The 18742-nt window shown below is 41.2% G+C and overlaps 1 long non-coding RNA gene across 1 annotated transcript in view; it reads left to right on the forward strand.

Moving 5' to 3' along the window:
- The window catches only part of LOC143996272 (uncharacterized), a 155414-nt gene extending 141472 nt beyond the window's left edge, over nt 1-13942 (forward strand). Inside the window, exons 3-4 of the long non-coding RNA XR_013277522.1 lie at nt 10157-10186; nt 13503-13942. This is a non-coding gene — a long non-coding RNA (uncharacterized LOC143996272). The remainder of the gene's footprint in view (nt 1-10156; nt 10187-13502) is intronic.
- The last annotated feature ends 4800 nt before the right edge of the window (nt 13943-18742 follow it).

The following is an 18742-nucleotide window of genomic DNA, read 5'->3' on the forward strand; positions in this document are numbered from 1 at the left end:
CCTTTTGATTCCTCTAAGTTTGGGTTCACACTGGCGCGATGTTAGAAATTGCATGTGATTCACACCGTACTGCTGTGCAGATCACATGTGAAGTCTAATCGATGCAAATTCTGCACATACAGGCTGTATGGCTGAATTTGCATCACATTCGTACCAAATTGGTGCAGGACTATTTTTTTGGTCCGCACTGGAATCGGATTGTATGGGTGTTCACACGTGCGATCCAATTCCTGCACAATTTGACAGTTCGCACTGCAATATGTGAACCATCTGGGGGTGTCATCAACTTTCTATTGACGCCCGCAGTGGTTTGCATAGTGCAGTGTGAACGGGAACCGGCACTGGGATCGCGCTGGTTCCCGCTTTATACACATACAGTATAAACCACCAAATGAGAGAAAGAAGAGAAGCTTCATGTTTCCTGAACTAAAAATAGCCTTCCGGTCTTAGGCCTGATTCACACCTATGCATTTTTTGTGCTTTTTGCATTTTGCAGGTTTGTACTACAGAACGTGTTCCATAGGAAACCATGTTAAATGGACTGTAGGGAAAATCTGCAAAATGTAAAAAGCATTAAAAATGCATAGGTGTGAATCAAGCCTTAACAGAGAAACAGGATAAAGAAAAAGTTATCAATATCAGCACATTTTGAGGCCTGGGCCCCTTGACCCTCTCTAAGCACTGGCCTGTTATTGCTAATATGATAAACACAGCCTTGTCAGATTTGTGCAGAGGAAGAAACATATAGGAGTTGATTTACTAAAACTGGAGAGTGCAAAATCTGGAGCTCTACAAAGAAACCAATCAGCTTCCATTTTTTTTTTGTCAAAGCTTAACTGAACAAGCTGAAGTTAGAAGCTGATTGGCTACCATAAACAGCTGCACCAGATTTTGTACACTCCAGTTAACTGGTCTGGCATACGCTCTGACTTTGAGAGCACAAGTGGCATGACGATCAATCAATAATAGTTCCGTTTTGTCTTCCGACTTGTTTTCGATCCGATATTGAAAAAGGTTCCTGCACTACTTTTGTATGACTTGGGCGTGATTTCAGCCTATTGATTTGAATGGAAGTCGGATCCAAGTCAGATCATCATCCTAACTGATCCGACTTGTGGGATGAGACTTTTGCTCTGATAATTTGGAGAGGAACCCCATGGCAAAAAAAATGGCAAGCATGCAGCCTGGCAGGTCAGGAAAGGAGGCGCGAGCGAGCGCTTCTTCCTTCTGAACCAAACCAGGCCACAATCCTCAACAATGAGGGGTGGGTGTTTTGTTGATGGGGACAAGGGCCTCTTCCCCACAACCCTGGGCAGTGGTTGCTGGGGTCTGCAGGCAGGGGGCTTATCGGAATCTGGAATTTAATAAAGGGGGCCCTTGGATCCCGCTACCTCCATGTGAATGTGTAGTACCCCTTCCCATTCACCAAAAAAAGTAGTTTAGTGTTACAAAAAACAAGATGGTTTTTGACAAGTCCTTTATTAAAATTGAAGAATGTCCCCATTGTAGCTCCAGTGTCAAGCATGATGCCTCCTTTCTCCACTTCCTCCACCGATGTCTTCTTTCTCCGTGTTCTCCATGATATTTTCTTTCTCCGCTTCCTCCACCGATGTCTTCTTTCTCCGCTTCCACCACCATTATCTTCTTTCTCCGCTTCCTCCACCGATGTCATCTGTCATGGGGACCCCACTCCATTTTTTTTTTTTGGCTTGAACTTTCCCCTAAAAATCCAGACTATACTAGAAGCAAGGGAGTAGTTTTGTTAGGTCAAAGGACAAGTCTCAATCACCTCAAAATCAGATCAAAGTCTGATCCCGTTCATTGAAGTCATACAGAAGTCAGACCTTAAGTTGCAGGGCAAGGTCAGATCGGAAGTTGTGCGACTTCCGTGTCTAATCAATGTGAACATAGCCTTAGTAAATCAACCCCATAGTGTCTAGGTGGTTTAGGATGGCCTTCTCTGTTCAGGGACCAGAAAATAAAGAGAACTTTTCCTTTGCCAGTGCAGGAATTGCAAAGAATTATTCAGAATATTTGCTTATGGGTGACCAAGGGACTCTCTCATGTGACAGTGCTGATGTATTGGTATTAGCCCATTGCTGTCACATGGAGGAAGGAGTCCATAGCCCTCTATAAGCTCAAACAGTAAGGATGGATTTTAGTAGGAGCAAAAGTGAGGATAAGTGAGTATGTGCTGCTGGGGAGGGGACTAAGAAAGTCGTTTTGCACTCCAATCTGTCCGCCGGCATTTTGGGCGGACAGTATGGCCGTGTGTGTGCCAGTCCGCTGTACTTTTGAAATGAACTGACTTTTCCCGCCCGGAGAAAAGTCCACTCATTTTGAGCGCGTTTCCAGGTAGCCGGGCCCAGCGAAGGAGGCGTCGCTGGCCCCGTCACCTGGTATGGACTTAAAGGGGAATCCCTACGCCAAAAAATCGGTGTGGGGGTCCCCCCTAGGCCCATATCAGACCCTTATCCGAGCACGCTACCCGGCAGGCCAGGAAAGAGGGTGGGGACGAGCGAGCACCCCCCCTCCTGAGCCGTACCAGGCCGCATGCCCTCAACATGGGGGGGTGCCTTGGGGAAGGGGGGCCACGTGCCCCCTACCCCAAAGCACCTTTTCCCCATGTTGATGAGGACAAGGGCCTCTTCCCGACAACCCTGGCCGTTGGTTGTCGGGGTCAGCGGGTGGGGGGCTTATCGGAATCCGGGAGCCCCCTTTAATAAGGGGACCCCCCGGATCCTGGCCCCCCACCCTATGTGAATGAGTATGGGGTACAATGTACCCGTACCCATTCACCTGTGAAAAAAAGTAAAAAAGAAAACAACACACAAGGGTTAAAATTGTTTATTTCACACCTCCGGGGGTCTTCGTCCATCTTCGGGGGTCTTCTCGCCGGACTCCTCCGCTATCTTCTGCTCTTTTGCTAGCTCTTTCACTAGCGGAGGAGCCCGGCTTTCTTCTTCGCCGCCACTGCCCTCTTCTTCTGACTTCGGGGGTCTTGTCCCCCTCTTCGGTTCTTCATGCCGGCCACCGGGCCTTCTTCTAGCTCTTTTACAAGCGGTGGTCCGGTCTTCTGTCATCGCTGTCGCTGTCTTCTGTTCTTCTGTTCTTCTCTTCTGGAAATGTTGCCTCGTCGCTGTCTCCGGGCACAAAGGCAGGGGCACGGCGACTTATATAGGGACATCACCAGATGATGTCCCCGTCCATTATGATATCACAGTCCCAGCATCCTCTATATAAGTCGCCGCGTGCCGCGTCCCTGCCATTGTGACCGGAGACAGCGACGGGGCAACATCTCCAGAAGAGAAGAACAGAAGAATAGAAGACGGCGACGGCGACAACTGCGACAGAAGACTGGGCCACCGCTTGTAAAAGAGCTAGAAGAAGGCGCGGATGGCCCGGCAAGAAGAACCGAAGAGGGGGACAAGACCCCCGAAGAGGGGGACAAGACCCCCGAAGTCGGAAGAAGAGGGCGGCGGCGAAGAAGAAAGTCGGGCTCCTCCGCTAGTGAAAGAGCTAGCAAAAGAGCAGAAGATAGCGGAGGAGTCCGGCGAGAAGACCCCTGAAGACGGAAGAAGACCCCCGGAGCTGTGCAATAAACAATTGTAACCCTTGTGTGTTGTTTTTTTTTTACTTTTTTTCACAGGTGAATGGGTAGGGGTACATTGTACCCCATACTCATTCACATAGGGTGGTATCCGGGGCCCCCTTATTAATTCCAATAAGCCCCCCACCCGCAGACCCCAACAACCAACGGCCAGGGTTGTCGGGAAGAGGCCCTTGTCCTCATAAACATGGGGACAAGGTGCTTTGGGGTGGGGGGGCCTGCCCACAAGTAAGATGGAAATTTACGAACAGCAAAAATCCAACATCATTTTTCTTCTAAAATATGTAAAAAAGTGCCGCTAATAACGAGGCTATCCATTAGTAATTATACATTGGATGCTAGTAAGAGGTATATATATATATATATATATATATATATATATTTTTTTTTTTTAATCATATTTGATTAACTAATATGAGCATAAATTTAAAACTGAGCAAGTAATTCACAACTGGATTAACAACTCCCTTTGTTGTGACTAATGCAGTATTTTTTATTTTTTTTAAGTATGTGCTCTGCTGCTCAGTGAGTCAGCTGCCTTATTGCTCGATTTTCTGCCTTCATAATATAATTTCTGGTTTTGGCACTGAAATCGAATCTACCAGTGCTAAACCACATTGTGTGGAAACCCACAGTGAATTTCGCAGTTGAATATGGCTAATTCTACATACATGCTGAGGCTTGCACTATAGGGGTGCCTCGGAGACAAAGATGCTTTTATCACCTTATTCAGTAATAATGAGGGGTAGTCATGCTATTTTCCAGCTACTTAGCATGCTAACGTAGAAACATATTATGTTTGGGTTCATTTGAAAAGTCAGCTCCTGTGTGTTTTTCCTCTTGTTTCCACAAAGGCAGCTTACCAGAAATGTAAGGTTTTTAAAGTGGACTTTGCGCTACTTTCATAGAGAAATAAAAAAATAAAATATATACATATGTATATATATATATATATATATATATATATATATATATATATATATATCCCACTGAATTGGCTTTACTTGTACTGAGGAATGCATTGTTTCTCTGTTCACATAGTGTTGTAGGAGGAGCCATATTTGTCTAACAACTCAGCAGGGAGAGTTTTTACATGCTCGCCTTTCCCTGCTTTGAATTTTTCAGAAGGCCTAGTTGATGAGAAGCAAAATCTAAAAAGAGGGCAGACTCTCCTTATTTTACTACCAGAGAAAATAAACCCAATTACTAAAATCACATATAATGACATATCAATCAATGTCATTTTATTTGTTTACAATATTTGCAAATTTACAGTTTTAACCCCTTCCTGCAGATATGCGGCCTCGGCTTTCGGGGGTTATACCTGGATGATGTCCACAGCTGCAGGCATCATCCTGGTACCATTTTTTAGAGTGGGCAATCGCCTTTCCAGGGATAACAACCCATATGGCTAAAAGCCGCTCGATTGTTATCCTGCAGGAGCAGGAGGGGACTTCCCCCCTTCCCGCCACCTCCCGACGCTCTGACCGGGCCTCCCGTCCCACCGGGAGGCCCGATCCTTGATCCGCCACTTCCAGCGGCTAAAGACAGACTGGCACAAAGCCAGAAATGGCTTTGTGCCAGTCTCCTGAATGTAAATACGGAAGCGATGTCACAACGTCACTTCCTGTTTACTCGGCTGCCAATGCAGCCGGATTAAAAAAAATATACAATATTCAGAATCGCCGCTTTCTGTGATCTGAATACTTTGAAGTGGAAGGGAGGGATCTTTTACACCCCCGATCCCTCCATAAAGAGTACCTGCCGCCACCTGTCACAAGGCATACACATTCCTTGTGACAGCAATAAAAGTGATCAATTTTTTTTAAAAAAAAGACAATTTAATAATATAAAAATAAAATAAATATGAAAGATTTTTTTTAAAGCGCCCGTTCCCGCGAGCTTGCGCATCAAAGAAAACACATATGGGAGTCGCATCCGCATATGTAAACAGTGTCACACATGTGAGGTATCGGCGCGATCCTCAGAGCAAGAGCAATAGTTCTAGCATTAGACCTCCTCTGTAACTCTAACCCGGTAACTGTAAAAAAATAAATAAACTGTTGTCTATGGAGAGTTTTAGGTACCATAGTTTGTCGCCATTCTATGAGTGTGTGCAATTATAAAGTGTGACATATTTGGTATCTATTTACTCGTATTTATTACTAATATATATAATGTTTGGGGATTCTAAGTAATTTTCTAGCAAAAAATATGGATTTTAACTTGTAAACACCAAATGTCAGAAATAGGCTTAGTCATTAAAGGGTTAAAATAATACCTGGTGATTCCAGCAGGAATGTTTTTTGTGCAGGTGCTTCCTATTATAATGGGCCACAAGATCTCCCCAATATAGTCTATTAGTGGCTGTGCGAGCGCATTATGAAGATATGCTCCACTGTTGTCACCATCAGGAAACCTACCCTGATCATTGCCATACAGTCATGTAGACCAGAAGTGGCTACAAAGAATTTGCTTGCGATCATCAGGGGTGATATGCATTAAAGGATAAAAAAGGGTGAAAATAAAGTTTTGTTTAAAAAAAAAATGCCAATTGTTTATGGTATACAGATATTTAGAAAACTAGATGTCATGTCATGACTTTGTATGTATAAAGCTGTGTAAAGTATTATATACAGAGAGATGTATTGCCTTAGGAGGGCACAGAACTGAAATTTTGGTTAAAATGACACTATACACACACCTGTTTAGTTTACGTTCTCTCTTCTCTTTCTGCATATGGACGATGGCACTGTAATTATTTTAATTAAAACGGTACCTTTTTTTCTAACCAATATACAACTGCCGCATGACCCAGCTCTCTTCCAGCCTGTCTGCAGGGAAACATAAGCAGGAGGAGCTTCTTGTCCTCTGCTGCTGGTCACATGTTTAAAAACAAAATTGCCTTTGTAATATAGAGTAAAAGTAAATAATTAATATCAATAAACTGTTTTAAATTGTCATACAAATATATATTTGAAATCATATCTTTATTATTTTTTGGCAATAGCATGGTGTGGGCATCATGCCCTGCCAGCCTGTGCCTTAGAATACATTGGAGGTGAAGCCTTATGGGTTTACTTCCTCTTTGTGTCCCTGCAAAGGTATAGCATAATGGGCTACTATGCATCGCATTGTAGCCCATTATGTGTCACTTACCTGACACAGGAGCCAGCGATTTCACCGCTGTCCCCTCTTCCATGGAGCATCCATCTTCTTTCTGGGTATTGTGGCTCCAGCGCTGTAATGTGGGCCGTAATGACGTCACTCCCACGCATGCGCATGGGAGCCACCACTAATTGCATATCCCCATTAGCAGTGGCATGCTCACTGCACCTGTGCACTGCTGTCTACGGTGCATGCGACCTCCACGGCAGATCTCTCTCAAGCATCGGGTGGTTTATTCCTTCGTTTCAGACCATGGTGTGTATACAGAAAGAAGAGAGACTCATTGTGCAGTATATCCAAAAATGTTTTAACTTAAAATATAGCAATTGCACTTACAAAATATAGCTTAAAAAAAGAGGTAGAGAGTTGGGTCCTACTGCAGTCTTCGCCGCCAGACATGAACCGTGATGACGTCATAGCATCTACCTCCTTCCAAAGTGTTTCCTGCAATCTTTTTTTGTGTTTTGTAGTGCTTTCTTTATGGTATTCAGGAATTTGAAAAGTGCTGCAGTCTGTTTCCTTCTGTTTTTTGTTCAGTTAGTGTGAGGTTTACTATATATATATATTTTCAGCATTTATTGATAGTTTTTTTGATGTGAGTTCAGTGACACTTTAAGTGGAGTAATTCTGAATAACAGCATGGATATCTAAACCTGTCATATATTTATATAGTGCAAGTCAGAGATAGCAGGCATTGGGTTTTAATTTTAAGAAAAATATACTGTACACTTTGCAAGTGCAGTTGCTCAGCTTAGTAAAGCTCTAGGAAGCTCATTTGACTTCCATCATCTAATCTTGTGCAAGCAAAAATATTGCTTTTCTATTTTCCTTGCATGTTATTGGGTACTCTTTGTAAGTCAAGGCTTTACCTCATTTGCTCTGGAGCAACTGCAACAAAAAAATTAAAAGTAATATAAAATATAATATTATGAAAACTAGGAGTAGTGAACAAGTCAACCTTAATCACATAACAATATAAGAACCTCCTATTAGTGAAAAACATCTGGTTCAGAAATCATTCAGTGATAAAATAAATAAAAATGCTATGCTCTCAGTTATCGCAAGGGTCCATATTAGGATTGTAGTGCTCAGGGTCCTGAGGAACTCAAGTGATCAGTGATGCAACATGTCGGGCGGGGTCTGCGACATCATTTCCAGTGTCTCCAATACCTGGAAGTTGGTGAGGAAGGGATTGTTCTGAATGGCATTAAACTATATGGAGATGATTGAAATTTTTTGATTGCCTCCATATAGTTTAAAGGCATTTAGAGGTTTTTAAAATAAATGACTACTGGCGCATATACACACATACATTTTTTTATTTTTTTTCCTGTACAGGTCCAATCTTTATCCAATCACATTCACCAAATGTAGTTACCAGCTCTATTTATATATTACATATTTTTATAGTATTACTTATATATTTTTATATTATGTTTATTTAATATACTATGATATTTTATTCTTAGATTATTTATATATATATATATATATATATATATATGATTTGTTTGCTAGTCCTGAAGTAGGGGTAGTCTATTCCCCCAAATTGTGTTGGCACGATGTACATGTTGCTAATTTATATAGCGGGCCATGTACCATATTTTAGAAGTCACATTTCTGTGGACACCAGGCACTTCTTTCTTTTTATCTAAGTCTACGTGCTAGACGAATACCCTCTCAGGATCAATGACCAATCCAGTCAGTCAAGCAGGGTCTCCAATGCAAGCTATTGTAAGTGTAACATTTCTATAAATCAAGGCCTGGCTATAGTAAAATAAAAATGTTGTTGAATGAACACTATTATGTGAGTATCCTCTGCAGAAAAATGTCTTAGGTTTATCCTTTTGGTCTCAGCAATGGTCAACATTTTTTTGAGCACAGAAAAAATAAGTTTTCTCAAAGCCAAATTCCAGCTTTAGAGAAAAAAATCTAAATACATTGCCCCATTACATGCAACTATTCATTGCATCATTGCAGACCCCACCACCACTGGAGGAAGAAGAAGATCCATAACATCATGTATTGAAAATGTAAAAAAATTAATGAATATGGGAGAATTCGGTGAGACCTGCAGTTATGCTTTAATTCATCAGTGACTAACTTTAGATAGGATATTCATAAGCCCCCGTAAACACAGTAGGACATTCCGATGGAAAATGTCCGATCGGACCGTGTTGTCGGATAATCCGACCGTGTGTGGGCTCCATCGGACTTTTTCCGTCGGAATATCCAACCAACAAAGTTTGAGAGCTGGATATAAAATTTTCCGACAACATGACCTGATCTGACTTTTTCCGAACTTTTGTAGAGAATTCTGATCGGACAAAGTGCCAAATTACGAGACAAAAGCTATTGGCTACTAGCCTGAACGTAGTCCCGTTGTAATGAACAAACGTCATCACGTTCTGAACGATCGGATTTCCGCGTGTATGCAACACCAGTTTCGGACAAAATCCGTCGGGAAAAATCTGACGGATTTTGTTTTCGGAATGTACGGCCGTGTGTACAAGGGCTTAGACTGGTCTCACTAGAAGTCCACTTCTGATGAGACCAACAGAGAGGTTTGAGGACCTGTACAGCGCATCAGTGTTTCTCAGACAACCCATCAGAGAACATTGCAGGTGATGTTTTCTTAATCTCTTCGAAGAAGAGCGGATGAAATGATTAGGGAATCTGGTAAACAAAATCGAATGATCTCTGAAACTACTGATCTGTCTTAATTGACATTCTTTGGGTTCACGTATATGCGGTGCAATTTTCATGTCAGTTTTCAGTTCGGTTGTTAAAGATAGTTGCTTAGCAGTTCAGGTGTGATTCAGATGCGATTGTGAACAACAATGCATTTAGTAATGCTGTGATTTTCAACCTGCCTTCAAATGCTAAAAATGCCAGCCTCTTCTCTGCAAAACTGCCTTCCATCCACTTCTATGAAAAAAATGCCTTCCAGACACTTCTATGCAAAACAAGCTATGAATTGCATCATATGTGAACAGTCATGTCAGAATATGCTGTGCGAGTTTGGAACGCATTGCATACCCTTTTTTTGACCAGATCAAAATCACACCGTATAGATGAGAACGTCCTTCATAGAAAACAATGTATTTTTAGATGGCTTGGTAATCTATACCTTTCGGATCGCATCTGATCTGCATTCAATCCGCATCAGTGGGTACCAGGACTCAAGTAGTATTTATTTATCTTCCCCATTGTGTTCCACTTGAAGTTTTTCTCACAGCCATACAATGCACTGTTAGTCCACTTGTTTGTCACCTTTATCCACTAATAAATCATTCATCCAAACTGACCTTTAGATTAAAGATTTATAGGCATTGGTCTATTTAGCTGCTCTAAATTAATTATGTTTCTTTCTTTTAGGGTCACCTGAGTGTCACCATGGAATAAATAGTAAGTGATTAATGTAAATACTACATACAGAAATGCTACTGTATAAGAACTATGTCTATAATTTTAGGTAGCAATTTTTTTTTTCTGAACAGAATGCAACATAGGTGTTAGTATCTGGACACAGGAGAAAAATGAAAGTGATTGTAAAGGAACATTTTTTAATAAAAACAAAATAAAATGTCATACTTACCTACCCCAGCCCCGATCCTCCTCCTTTTGGGTCCACCTCCAGTGCTCTGGAACTCTTACCCTTGCCGAGTGCCCCCACGGCAAGCCACTTGCTGTGGGGACACTCATGCGTGCTTGCACCTGAGCCAGATCTTTATGTCCATTAGACACAGAGAGTATGGCTCAGCCCTGCCTCTTGCTTCTGCCTCACTGGCTGTGATTGACAGCAGCGGGAGCCAGTAACTCCTGCTGCTGCATCTCAGCCAACCAGGAGGAAGAGACCCGGAAGAGCGTCAGGTTTTCGTGCACATCGCTGCATCGAGATCAAGCTTAAGTAAATGTACACTGAAGGTTTTTTACCTTTATGCATAGAATGCGTGAAGGTAAAAAAACTTTAGCCTTTATAACCACTTTAATGCAATGTTTTTAGGGTGCTAAAAGCAACAACCTTCTTTCCCCAGTATCCTGTAGATCAATCACCCGTGGTCTCCAGTATTAAATCAGACCACTACATCAACATCTAGTAATGCCACTCATTTTAATTTACTGCTTTGATCTATAACACTGTTATAACCATAAGAGATTGATTTGGAATCCTACAAGAAGACATGGTATTTTGTATGTTTATTTTGTGGGCTGGGCAAGAGGGGGAAGGCATTCTGTAGGAGGAGGAAAATTCTTTGTGTAAATGTGCACACGAAAAGACTAAACGCATGTTTAAAGGTGCTCCCATTAAGCTCCCATTAAGGTCTATGGGGTCAAAAATACCTCCAGAAAAGCTCATGCACTGTTTTGAGCATAGGGAGACAGCATGTATAAGTATGGACATGGGGCATTTGGACAGAATGGGATTTATTCAGCAAATTTAGCATAATCAGGCATAGGGAAACAGAAGAAAACCGCTCAAGTTTATCGGGGGCTTTTTCTGTTATTGTTGACTGATAATGTCAGACTGTGGTTTGGTGTTTTCCAGAAGTAATATGAGCTGACTATTTTGATCACACCTCGGTCTCTTTTAGGTCAGCTATAGGTAGATTGATTTTCTGTCCTGCAATCACTGGTTGCAAGACAGAAGATCACTCAATTCCCTGGCAGAGCCCGTGGAGCCATTGTGTTCTCCCGACGCGGGGAATCGATCAACTGGGTACATTCAGCCTGTCTATACATGGTTGGAATCTTTTCCGATTCAGTAGGAATTTGAACCATCTATGGCCAGCTTCAGGTCACTTTGACTAAAGGTTGCTGATTCAGTTAAAAAACAAATCTACATTATGTTAAAAAAAGTTTATCATGAATATTGGTTAGGACTTGCTTATCCAAAGTTTTACCCAAATTAAGGTGTGCCTTTTACACATCCTGCATATTGTTTAACTTTCAGGCCCCAGAGACTATTAAACTCTTGCAGTGTTGGGTGTGCAGCATATTTTAGTATCTCACATGTGTCACCTAAGCAGCTCATAGATTACTCGATTTTTTTTCCTTCCACCATGGGCAGAAGGAAAGAAAATCATTTGATTCCCCCATCAACACATTTAGTGTTGATAAGGGAATATGTCCCGCAGCGCTCTTGTATCCTGCCAGCGGGGATCATGGGAGCCTTCCTGGCTGGCACAATGGAATAATTACTGCTAGCAGCTATTACCGCTGGCAGTAAATGCATGAGGAAAAATCCAGCAGGCTGGTTTCACCCAAGTCGACTGCTGGGTACAATCAACCTGCCCATACATGGATCAAAATACAAGTGCCTGCTGAACCAGACAAATTTTGATCCATGTATGGCTGGCTTTAGACACATGATCTCCAACTCACTTTACCAGTTTAAGTAAAAAAAATGTTATATTGTATATACAAGTACCATTTGTTGGCAACTAGCAACCATTTTGAAGGTTTCTTTTTTTCCAAAAGTGATTTTAAACCATTTTAAACATGTAAAACATGTAAACAAATGTAAGGAGCTTAAACAACATATCCAATATGTATATTTTGCTGTTTCCAGATCACAGTGCTATATGTGACACACAGTTCAGTACTTCATTCTGCAAATGAATTGTGCACATGTACAAGCAGACAAGCAGATATATAGAGACACCTGCACGTTGTTGGTTTTTTGGCCAATAATTTCAGTGTTCAGTATCAATGCTTTATCACCAACATAAAAGCTTAATACACATGCAGATCTTTCAAGTCACTTTAAAAAGCTGTTTATTTGTATGATATGTGAAAGGAAATTAGAGTCCGCTGTAAAGTCCGTTAGCTCCCTCCTCGCCATAGTCACCTTCACCTATGTTCAACATTTTCTCTTGATTGGATGATGCAATGCCGTGTACACATGATCGGACATTCTGACAACGAAATCCTGGAAATTATTTCCGACGGATGTTGGCTCAAACTTGTCTTGCATACACACGATCGCACAAATGTTGTCGGAAATTCGGTGACATACAACACATACGACGAGCTGAGAAAAATGAAGTTCAATAGCCAGTCCGGCTCCTTCTGCTTGATTCCGAGCATGCATTGAATTTTGTGCGTCGGAATTGTGTACGCACGATTGGAATTTCCAACAGCGGAATTTGTTGTCGGAAAATTTGAGAACCAGTTCTCAAATTTTTGCTGTCGGAAATTCTGACAAAAAAATGTCCGATGGAGCCTACACACGGTTGGAATTTCCAACAACAAGCTCCCATCGAACATTTGTTGTTGGAAAATCCGATCATGTGTACGTGGCATAACTCTTGTGTATGTGCATGGGAGTTAATTTACCCTGGCACCCAAGACTTGATGAGTTTGTATATTAAGCTGAACTTGTCTCTTCTGTAATAAAATCCTTCCTATAAGCACATGTTTATACACTAATGTTTTACTTTAAAGCTCAACTTGTTGCAGACTTAAATTGAATGCAAGACTATTTTAATTAATACATAATTAAATGTATTTTGTGAATACAAGAAGTGTATGTACCTGAACCTGACATGTTATCAGCATCCTGTCCAGCAGAGCACCTAGCAGAGGAAGAAGGAGCACAAGGAACCAGTCGTGCTGCAGTTCTCATGCCCTAATGAGAAACATGCTGATAGGAGGAAAGAGCAGAGTGACAGAGTGATGAGCTAATCTGTGTTTTGCTTCTCCTTTTATTGTCCATTCACAGGCTGGAGGATGGACAAGACATGTAAGTGTTATTTAACAGCAGCAGAAAAAAATAATGTCTACCAGATGTTTGGCAGAGATGTGTAAATCTGAACTGGTTACAAATCCTTTGGCAGGTAAAAAAGCTCCCATATACATGTATTTTATCTGTGTAATTAGGTGTTTGCCCGAAGTTAAGCTTCATTGTATGTGTATTTATTTTAGCTGTGTGAGGTTAATGAATGTGGTGAAATTAGATTTTGCAAAAGAATACCCAATCACATACAAGCACAATAAAAAACAGCATTTTTGCTTGTACTTATACATTAACTGATAATGGATGTCGGCAGTGCTTCATGTCCTTCACTGAGATCTGGGGAAAATTCCCTTGCAAAGTGAACTGCCTATTTGCGTTTAGTAAACCAACACCACTGAAACAAATGGCTACACCAGTTAAAAGAATGTCACTGTTACTTTCAAATAGAAAATAAAGTTTTTACATTTTAGAATCTAACTTTTTTCCTTTAAAAAAAAAAAGATTTTGTGGAGCCCTGGTTCACACTGACAGCGCAAATGAAATCACGTGAGTTCAGTTGAACTCGCACGATTTTATTCCCACATGTCAGTCTGGCTTCCGGGGTGATTTTAAAGACATCTGTGTGGGTTGCTGCACAGATGTCATTGGAAATTGCACCCCGAAATCGCCAAAAGTAGTACTCTACTTTTGGGAATCAGTACGGCGCCATAAAAAAATTTTTGCAGTGGCTATGCTATATAGTCCCACCCCATACAAAATTCTGAAGTCAATCAATTATGCGTTAAGCACAAAAACAATCCATTCAGTTTAAAAAAAATATCTTCATTGTTGTTTCTTTACAGAATCACACAGTTAATGACATAGAAGCCATGACAAGAAGATTCTTTTTCATCTTTTTCAACATTTTATTTCCAAAATTGTCAATGTAAAATGGTAAACATTGCCAGGACACAACTCATAAATGGGGGAGATTTGCTAAAAATGGAGCACTAAGAATCTGATGCAGCTGTGCAATCCGCTTCTAACTTCAGCTTGTTCAATTAAGCATTGAAAATAAAATCTGGAAACTGATTGGTTTAAAGGCAGAGTTGCACTAGATTTTACACTTACCAGATTTAGTAAATCACCCCCCCCCCCCCATCAGATAATCATATTATCTTGTTGAGTTTGTCATTAATTAACAATGAGAGGTCAAGGTTTGGGAACAATTACTTCTTGCTGCGTTTACAGATCATAATGTACCCCGATAAGGACTCATGCCAACTGGGCGAAGGGAAAAAGCAGCTTAACAAATGCACCTAAGCCATGTATTGCAATCACACACCATGCGTTTGAGCATTTATGGATTCCATTAGCCAGAATATTAATTTATTCTGGCAATTGGAATGAATGAACGCCTAAGCATATAAGCTCTCATCTTCCCTGCTGCTGTTCATATTGTGCTACCACTCATTATGGACACCTGACTTGTTCCTTGACTATGCTTCTGCACGATTCCCAACCTGATCTACTCTTTACTGACCTTTGGCTTGTTTTACTGACTATGCTTGACTTTGATACTTACCTGCTTATCCGCTTCTGGATCCTGGCTTGCTCACCTCCTGGTGGGGCGATCCTGAGGATGGTAACTTGGTATTAACATGCCACAAAATCCATCTCCACCATCAGGAGCTCTGGTGAACGCAGGTTAGTACTTAGTCTCCGCACCTCAGGTGAGACTGCATGGTTTTCAGTGTTAAAGCTGAGATCCATGCAAAATAAATGTTGTCTAAATACCAAAAGCATGTGTATTCATATGTAAAGTGTAACACTAAACCTACTCTCAGCCACATTCTAAACCTAATCTATCTAACTGTCAGGGCCTGGGCTTAAATCTGAGACCTCTGCTGTATCTGACAATGACTCTTCTCGCTGAGCTTCCTGAGATTTTGGACAGGGACCTCTCTGATCTATTGGACAACCCTGCCTTGTGCCTTAAATTCTGCTGAACCTTGAACTCTTTGCTCCTCCTATGAACTTCCTGATTTAAGCCATGTCTCTGCAGTTCATGTTTGCCAGATTATTGTGCTCTCTTCAGCCAGTATCTCGCTCTCGTCTTCCTTGCTGCCATCCATATTGTGCTACCACTCTTTATGGATCCTTAACTTGTTCCTCGACTATGCTTCTGCCTGATCCCAACCTGCAACTACTCGTTACTGACCTTTGGCTTGTTTTACTGACCATGCTTCTCTTTGATCCTTACCTACTTAACCACTTCTGGACCCTGACTTGCTCACCTCCTGGTGGGGCGATTCTGAGGATGGCAACCTGGTACTAACACTCTGCAAAATCCATCTCCACCATCAGGATCTCTGGTGAATGTCTGTTAGTACTTAAACTCTGCACCTCGGGTGAGCCTGCATTATCCACAAGGGTGACTGTTTGTTTACCTATCTTGCTGGTCGGTGGAAGTCCCGCTACTGCTATACCAACTGACCCCAGACTGTCACACTAACTGTGTAAAGAAAAAAATTGCTATACTTACCTTTTCTGAAGCCAATCCAGTCCAGGCGGCTGCTGGAGAAAGTCAAATGCCTGGGAAGTGATGTCACCCATAGAGTTACTATGGGACTTCCATTGTTGACTGCCTCTGCTCCACACTCCCACACACTGAAGCCACTTCTGTCCAACTCAGCATGGGCCCAGACTGGAGTGTCTGCAGAATAGGTGAGTATAGTGATCTCTTCTTTACAGGACTAAATAGTAGTAGTAGTTTGTAGTTGGCGTTCTTCCTGTAGTCTTCTGCAGGCAGCCTGTAGTGAATGAGGCCTGCTGGGTCCCTCCTACAGCTCTGCTCTCTGCACCAATTATGTGCAGCACAATGATGATTTCACCACTACTTTCACTAGATAATATATGGGTTTGTCAAGACATTTGGTGCACAAAAAATTATTTATATCCTTTGTGACTATTAAAGAATATATTTAAAGTGGTAGTAAACTCTGCTGTATTATTTTTGTTTCAGACCCCCCAGCTGGGTTATGCCATAATGTGTTAGTATGCACAGCATATTAGTACATTATGACAGACTTACCTGTCAAAAGGTACCCTCCAGCGCTGTGGTGGGATCAATCCAGCTGCCCCCGTGGTGCTTCCATCTTCTTTCTTACAGGTTTTGTGTCATCGATCCTTCAATAGGCCAGGCCACGAAGACGTTATTCCAGCACAAGTGCACGGGAGTCACATCTCCATGGCACAGATCGGGGCCAAAAATGTTTGTTCATGACAGCTGACAGGCAGAAGGAAGCATATATGGCAGAAGAGACCAATAGGGTCTCTTCTGTCAGAAATACCCTGCCTGTCAGTACATTTTCAAAAATTTACTTTCTTCCACTTTAAAGGAACATTTTTGTGCAGTGAGCTTTGAGCTAGTTGTTTTTAGGCAGGATTGCTTCAACCATAGCATATGTAGAGGTAGAAGAAGTTAGGTGGTTAGGAAAATTTCCCCTATAACTATTATATTTTTAAATGACAAACCACTTGAAGCTTTACCTCTCCCTCACTGCCCTCCTCCCTTTCTCATAGGCCATCACTCCTTTAAGGATTGTGCAGTTTTTCCTGACTGTATTTGAATCATTACTGCAATTATAACCACCCTGTTAAGTCTATGGCCAGCCTTAGAAATGGTCAAATCTGGCATTACCATGTACAATGCATTGTTTCATTAACTGTCAAGCATGCTCCCACTCAGTGTCAGTGTAAAGAAAAGTGGTGCAATGGCAGAAACGTAAAGGAAGGGGGAGGTGAAATGCAGCCCCAGATTTCCAGACCACATGAAAAAAAACACTAATGCAAAATCTGAGGCTCTATAAAAAAAAAAAAAAATAAGGCTTCACTGAAACTGAATTTTTATTTTTACATGTAAAATATGGGACAAATAGGGAACCCTTTCAGAGAGAGAAAAAAAATGACACATATAAGGAAATCAATTATGTTGATGAAAAATGTTGTGCATTTAAGCTGCATCTGTCACTGAAGATTTGCTCAAAGGTGAAGTTACACTCTACAGATGCAAACTTGGAAAGTTTAGGACAATAAATAAATTATAGTGAACACGTACAATGGACTTATGATTACTTTTATGCTTTTTGACAGTTGTATTGAGTAAATCAATCTGATGTCTTTTAGTATGGATTTTTCTTGAATTGTAATAAATACTTAACTGATTGCCTGCCACGCGACATGGTGGTATACAAACATGAGAAAGACATGAGAAGTGTTTTGGAAGGTAAGCGGTTAATGCTCTTTGTCTAGATGTTAGCGGTAGCGTAAAATAACTGTTAGCGGCAACGTGTAAAAATAGATGATCTCATCCTTGTAATCAGTTGCACGGTGCACAAGGGCAGCAGTCTCTGTGGCTCATCTGTGAACTAATCTTTCATTTCATAGCCGATCTTTCCATATCAAACAACACAAATGACTTAATTTGCATGACAGGATTTGTAACGGGGCAAATCTAGTGTCAAAGTCGATTAAAGATTACATCGGAGAACTATTATAATCAGGACTCTAATGAGCCTAAAGAGTACATGTAAAGTCTCCCCTCTTTGCCATTCCAGTCATGTATAAAAGGAAATGCGTTTCTTTTCATCGATGAGCCAGTCTTTTTGGTTTGCACAGTACGCCCTATGTTGAGCTAGAGTCATGTCAGGCTGGTTTCAGAGGGAGAGTACGGGAAATAATAAAGCAAACATCACTTCACAAATGACATTGCTTGGTATAAGCCAACATTTGAAGCCCTTAATTCTTCTAATCTGCAAAACAGTCAATGCTAATGGGTTTTTGCCTTTGTGAAAGGCAATGCATAGGAATAAAAACTTTAATGAGCTGCCTGGGCTGTATGCTTACAGATACCTGTCAAATGTCTGTCATTTTAGCTATCGTTGAAGCATTATAAAGAAAGCAAGAAGGAAGGAACGACAGTATTTGTACAAGCATTTTCATGCTAAAATGGAACAATTTTCTTTCTGTCATAATTTCACTGTTACCAGAAAGTCAGAAAGCTTAACCCATTCACCAGAAGGTACTGTGCGGGGCACAACTCGTACTTTGGTGAGGTGCTGTTAAAAAAAAAAAAAAAATCAGCAAGGTCAACAAATGCTTTAGAATAAAAGTATAATCTTACATATCTGTCAAACATAATATAGTAAGATAAGAAAGCCAACTATTCTTAATAATCCTTATTA

This window comes from Lithobates pipiens, unplaced genomic scaffold (genome assembly GCF_037356315.1).
Source record: "Lithobates pipiens isolate NorthernLeopardFrog02 unplaced genomic scaffold, aLitPip1_a1.2 Scaffold_19, whole genome shotgun sequence".
In the NCBI taxonomy this organism is placed as follows: Eukaryota; Metazoa; Chordata; class Amphibia; order Anura; family Ranidae; genus Lithobates; species Lithobates pipiens.